Below are 6,501 nucleotides of genomic sequence, written 5' to 3'. Positions count from 1 at the left end.
CAGAAGACCCCACCGGGTACCACTCATCTCCACTACAAATAGGAAAAAGAGGCTACAACTTGCAAGAGCTCACCAAAATTGGACAGTTGAAGACTGGACAAATGTTGCCTGGTCTGATGAGTCTCGATTTCTGTTGAGACATTCAGATGGTAGAGTCAGAATTTGGCGTAAACAGAATGAGAACATGGATCCATCATGCCTTGTTACCACTGTGCAGGGTGGTGGTGGTGGTGTAATGGTGTGGGGGATGTTTTCTTGGCACACTTTAGGCCCCTTAGTGCCAATTGGGCATCGTTTAAATGCCACGGCCTACCTGAGCATTGTTTCTGACCATGTCCATCCCTTTATGGCCACCATGTACCCATCCTCTGATGGCTACTTCCAGCAGGATAATGCACCATGTCACAAAGCTCAAATCATTTCAAATTGGTTTCTTGAACATGACAATGAGTTCACTGTACTAAAATGGCCCCCACAGTCACCAGATCTCAACCCAATAGAGCATCTTTGGGATGTGGTGGAACGGGAGCTTCGTGCCCTGGATGTGCATCCCACAAATCTCCATCAACTGCAAGATGCTATCCTATCAATATGGGCCAACATTTCTGAAGAATGCTTTCATCACCTTGTTGAATCAATGCCACATAGAATTAAGGCAGTTCTGAAGGCGAAAGGGGGTCAAACACAGTATTAGTATGGTGTTGCTAATAATCCTTTAGGTGAGTGTAAGTTGTAGTGAATCACAATAAGGAAAAATGGGTCGCAAGAGGACAAGTGGATATTTCTTATACTGTGGGGAGGATTAGCCTATGTTATTGCTCTGCTGATGTGGTAGTATCCCCTTCAGACCGTCTGACTGACACAGAACCTCGTTTGGGACTTCTCCCCACTAATCCACATAGATGTTAACTTCAGCACCACCCAAACAGAGCAAAACTGGCTTCAGTTTTTAGATGTTTTTATTGCAAAACTCTATCAATTACGTTTCCACTCGGTCACAAACTAACTGCGACTCACAGTGCAAAAACAGAGCCGGTCTGCTGTACTGTCACACCTGACACCGCAAAGCTCTCACTACAGTCACCTCCTTGAATGGAAACCTCTTCTAGAAAAGTCCAGTGCTGGTTTGAATGGACCTCTGTGCACTAACTCAGTCCTTATAAAGTCTGTTAATACTGGGGGCCAATCTGCTGGGTCATTTGGTGGAGCAACTGTTTCATTAGAGTCTGAGCTGCTTGTCTCTGATGCTGGCTGTACATCTCTGGCTGTGCTTGTTCTGACTGAGGCTGCCTGTTTCACCTGGGTCTGTGGGACTTCTAAAGATGTCTGGACTGGGTCTGTGAAAGTACTGGCTGATGATCCTACTCTACTGACAAACTTAAGTAAAGCCCTGTAAATTACAGATATTTTCAAAATGTTAATGCTGTCAGCTGCATCAGGCCCATTCACACTGACTCCTTCAGGTTTCCTTCAATCCATTTTAAAATATAAAATACTATTTATAAAATGACCTAATCGCTGAATATGTGATGCTTATTGTTTGCTAAGATGTGCCTCCATATTGCCCAGTTCGTCCAATCAACATACAGTATTAACAGTCAATAGTCAATGTGAATTCATTGCTTTTTATCTTGCATTAGTCCAGAGTTATAACTGAAGCTTGACTAAGAGACAGATTACTACGTCTTGATTTCAAATGATGTGTGCCTTTTGAGGAGTGTCCTCACATCTGTGTCTCGTTACGGAACTCGTTATGGGTGTGAAACTTCTGAAGCATTAATTTATTAATTGAACACACACTGAAGTGTAAAGTATGAACGTTGTGGTTGTTGTGGTGCTTGCCATCCTCCACAGTAGGCTTGACCAATAGTGCGGTATTTAAATTTTGCGGTTATAGCGACAGCCCTACTAGGACCGTGCACTGGCAGAAAAGTAGCAAGAGAAAAAAAGAGGACTAGAAAAAATGGGCCAAGAAGAGCAGCAGTAACTAACAGCAGTCAGTTGAGCTGGATGGCTGTATTTAAACATTAGCAAAGTAATTCCAGGATGTGGAATTGTGTGGAGACCAGGTATTCTTTGAAACATTCTTCACACACTCACACTGGGTCTTGTGTAGTGCTGTTTGTAGGGGAATCAGCAGCAGTCCCAGGTAGCTGTTACTGTGTTTTAATATGTGGCCTTGAAACAGTGGCAGAGCCACTTGTTCTGAGTGTCTCTGAGTGAGACTACTTTTGTTTAGTTTTCTCTCCTCTAGTTTATGGCATAGTCACTTCATGTCTTAGCCAGGTGTGTTGTTATTCTTCAAATAAGTTTGGCTACATAGAAATACTGTCATGCTGTTGGTCATGGTATACACACATTTTTTTAATGAAATGATTTTTGATATTAGTATTTTACCACACACAAGTTTTCAATACATTGAAAATATCTTTATATGAATGGATAGATGTCAGTGTTTAGGAACATAATAGTTTGAGCCTTAGTGTCAAAACATAGTACTAATAGTACCCCCCCAACAAAAAAAAGGTTTTCTGTTTGCCACAAAGGTTGCCGTCTCCTTTTTATTCCTGTAAACATGTAGTGTAGTTTGAGCATGAAAGGTCTTTCTTGAGCTGTATGAACAGTGTATGTAAAGAATCAGTTTATTTGTATTTGCTAGGTTTTTTAGCTATGAACCTGAAAATAGTCTTCGTTCAGCCAATTGAGCACCCTAAGGATAGGACTGGAGTAGTATATGAGACGAGACTGAATAAAGAGCAGAAACGGACAACTTTAGCTGTCTGTGAACACATGAGCAAAACCTTTCACAAGGATCCACTGGGATCAAGGTTGGGTCATCCACCAGGAGTCATTAGACATCCGGAAGAGTCAGGAGTATTAAGGAGGACATTCACATCCAACAACAAAGACCATACACATGTTTCTACTGGCCTTCAATAACCTATCAATTAATTTTTCTCAGTTTCTTAGTTGTTTTTGTCAGTGAAATACTGAACCTGTGGTGTGTATGCCAAGTTGTATTTGGGTGCTGTTCACAGTGTTGTGTGGTTATACTGGCTTGCCAAGGTCCTTTTTATGATTTGGAGGTAATCCATAAGGATGCTTAACATTGATTTAGCCATGCATTGATTAAGTTATGCCACAATGCAGAATGGCAAAAAGTTCTGTACACTTTGAATCTTGCAAAACAAAATGTCTGGTTAGAAAAAGGAGTCGCAACCACAGCAAAGTTGCTGCTGTCTAATAAATGAATAAAAACACCTATTGGTTGAGTTTATCAAAATTCCGTTCTTGAACCAAAAAGGCATCTTTACAACTAAATGGATGCTGCAGAAAATGCTGTATAAATCTCTGCTGTAGTTAGCTAAAATGCTGTCTTAGACACACTAGTCTCCAGGTGACTGGATGGTAATAGGAAATCATAGCTGCTCATCCATGGTCTTTTATTGGCCTTTAAGAGTTTCATCAGCAGTTATAAGTAACAGTTCTAACCAATCCACTCCTTGGCTTCATGGGCTGTGAAGTCTTTATATTGGCTCCTTTGGATTGCTTCATGAGAAGCGCAAGAAGTTTCTATTTCCCCTCAGTGTTTCCCAAAAGCTGCAGTAGAGATGGCTCTGTATGGACTTTACTTTTGATTTTTTATGCATTTAGCTGACATAATCCACATAATATAACATAATCCAAAAGTACTGCTAATCAGTGAGTGGGACTGAGATGGCCTTTGTTCAAAGCAGCCAACGGCAAGGAGGCCAAAAGTCATGATTTGAATGGCCTTGGTCAAGGATACTAGGATGCCTTTTGCATTGTGTGGTTGTTTTTACCAACTAAATAAGAAATAGTAATAGAATATTAACTTTAAACAGCATCTTAGAGCTCAGGCACATAGTGTTTCACCAGGTCGATGCGCTGTGTGTGTGTGTACATGAAGTGGAGCAGAGCGGGTGAAAGGTGAAATACTCCAGTTGACGATAACTCGTTACATTACATAACGCTGAAATTTAACTGTGGTGTTCTGTTGGGAGATGCAGTGACTTAAACTAATAGTGAGAAAAGTATAAATGCGGTAATACCGATGGGGAAATGGTGGATATTTTACAAGCACGGACCAGATAAAGTAAGGCTTAACACAGTGGATTTAGTAAAAGCATAAATAATATGTAAATTTTTAGGCCATTGGTGGAGGAAAAGTACGCTAGCTGCTAGGCTGATTTCTGCAGTGTAAAGTGCCATAGGCTGCATCCCAGGGGGCGGCCCCTATGGGTGCCTTCTATGAAGGAAAGTGTGCTCTGGTTTTATAACAGAAGACAAAATGAGTATCATTGCGAAACAGCATGCACCACAATAATTATTTTATTTCAATTAACTTGTTTTCATAAACGTTGGAAGCCAAAATCGAAATTGTGATTAAAATTTGATTGCACAGCCCAAACATACAGTAGTGTTGAAATATTTAAGATTTTATTATTATTTATTATAGTAATGTTGAAAATTACCTCTCCGGGAACCATCACCTTATTGTGGTGGAGAGGTTTGTGTGCCCCGGTGAACCTGGAGGCTGTGTTGTCTGGAGCCTAGTGCTCCTGGTAGGGTCTCCCAAGGCAAAGTGGTTCCAGGTGAGGGGCCAGATTGAGAATGGTTCGCAAAGACCCTTGATGACAAAACAAGGAAGAGGAGGAGAGACCCTGCCCGGAGGAAGCCCAGGGCCCCCATCTGGAGCCAGGCCCAGAGGGAGGGCTCGGCGGCTGGTGGCCGGGTCTGCCACGGAGCCTGGCCGGCGCAGCCCGAAGAAGCAACGTGGCACCCCCTCTCCATCCTTTGGACCCACCATCCATCGGAAGATCTGCAGGGGTTGAGTGCGCTGCCACATGGGTAGCAGTGAAGGTCATGGGCCTTAACGGACCAGACCAGGCGGCAGCTGGCTCTGGGGACGTGGAACATCACCTCTCTGTGGGGGAAGGAGCCGGAACTTGTGCGGGAGATGGAACGCTACCAATTAGATCTGGTGTGGCTGACCTCCATGCACAGTCTCGGTTTTGGAACCGTACTCCTTAATAGGGGATGGACACTATTCTTCTCTGGAGTTGCTCAAGGTGTGAGGCGCCAGACGGGTGTGGGGATACTCAGATGTCCCCGGCTGAGCGCCGCTACATTGGAGTTTACTCCGGTGAATGAGAGGGTCGCCTCGCTACGCCTTCAGGTAGTGGAGGAGGTAGGGGGGGGACTCTGGACAGACCTGGTAAGCCCAAATGGGTATTGCGGGTGAACTGGGAATGTCTGGAGGAGGCCCATGTTCGTGAGATCTTCAACTCAAACCTCTGGTGGAGCTTTTCTGGCATCCCTGGGGAGGTTGGGGACATTGAACATGAGTGGGCAATGTTCAAAACCTCTATTGCTGAAGCTGCAGTGGAAAGCTGTGGTCTCAAGGTCTTAGGTGCCTCAAGGGGCGGTAACCCTTGAACACCGTGGTGGACACCGGTGGTCAGGTAAGCCGTCCGACTGAAGAAGGAGGCCTTCCAGGATTTGTTGTCTCGGAGGACTCTGGAGGCGGCTGCAAGGCACCGACGGTCCCGAAGGGCTGCAGCCTCTGCTGTGGCAGATGCAAAGCAGCGGATGTGGGAGAAGTTTGGAGAAGACATGGACTTTCGGTCGGCACCTAAGTGTTTCTGGAGAACTGTCCGTCATCTCAGGAGGGGGAAGCGGGGAACCGTCCAAGCTGTTTACAGTAAGGATGCGACGATGGAATGGAGGGTTCGGCCAATTGTCGAACCTCAGATCAAAGAGGAACAATGCGTTTTTTTGTCCCGGTCGTGGAACAACTGACCAGCTCTTTACTCTCACAAGGATCCTGGAGTGGGCTTGGGAGTATGCCCATCCAGTCTACATGTGCTTTGTAGATCTGGAGAAGGTGTATGACCGGGTCCCCTGGGAGATACAGTGGGAGGTGCTGCGGGAGTATGGGGTGAGGGGGGCCCTTCTCAGGGCTATCCAATCCCTGTACATCCAAAGCAAAAGCTGTGTCCCAGTACTCGGCAGTAAGTCGGATTCTTTCCAGGTGAGGGTTGGCCAATCCTGTTTGTGATACTCATGGACAGGATATCGAGGCGTAATCGTGGCGAGGAGGGGCTGCGGTTCGGTGGGCTTGGGATCTCGTCACTGCTTTTTGCAGATGATGTGGTCCTGATGGCATCATCGGTCCGTGACCTTCAGCTCGCACTGGATCGGTTCGCAGCCGAGTGCAAAGCGGTTGGGATGAGGTTTAGCACCTCTAAATCTGTGGCCATGGTTCTCAGCAGGAAACCGGTGGAGTGCCAACTCCAGGTAGGGAATGAGTCTTTACCCCAAGTGAAGGAGTTCAAGTACCTCGGGGTCTTGTTCACGGGTGAAGTGAGACTGGAGCAGGAGATTGGCTGGAGAATCGGAGCAGCGGGGGCGGTATTGCACTAACTTTACCGCACCGTGATGAAAAGAGAGTTGTGCCGTAAGGCAAAGCTCTCAATC

Source organism: Micropterus dolomieu, linkage group LG14, assembly GCF_021292245.1.
Source record: "Micropterus dolomieu isolate WLL.071019.BEF.003 ecotype Adirondacks linkage group LG14, ASM2129224v1, whole genome shotgun sequence".
Taxonomy (NCBI): domain Eukaryota; kingdom Metazoa; phylum Chordata; class Actinopteri; order Centrarchiformes; family Centrarchidae; genus Micropterus; species Micropterus dolomieu.
The sequence above is the reverse complement of the archived record's forward strand: the minus strand, read 5'-3'. Positions refer to the sequence as shown.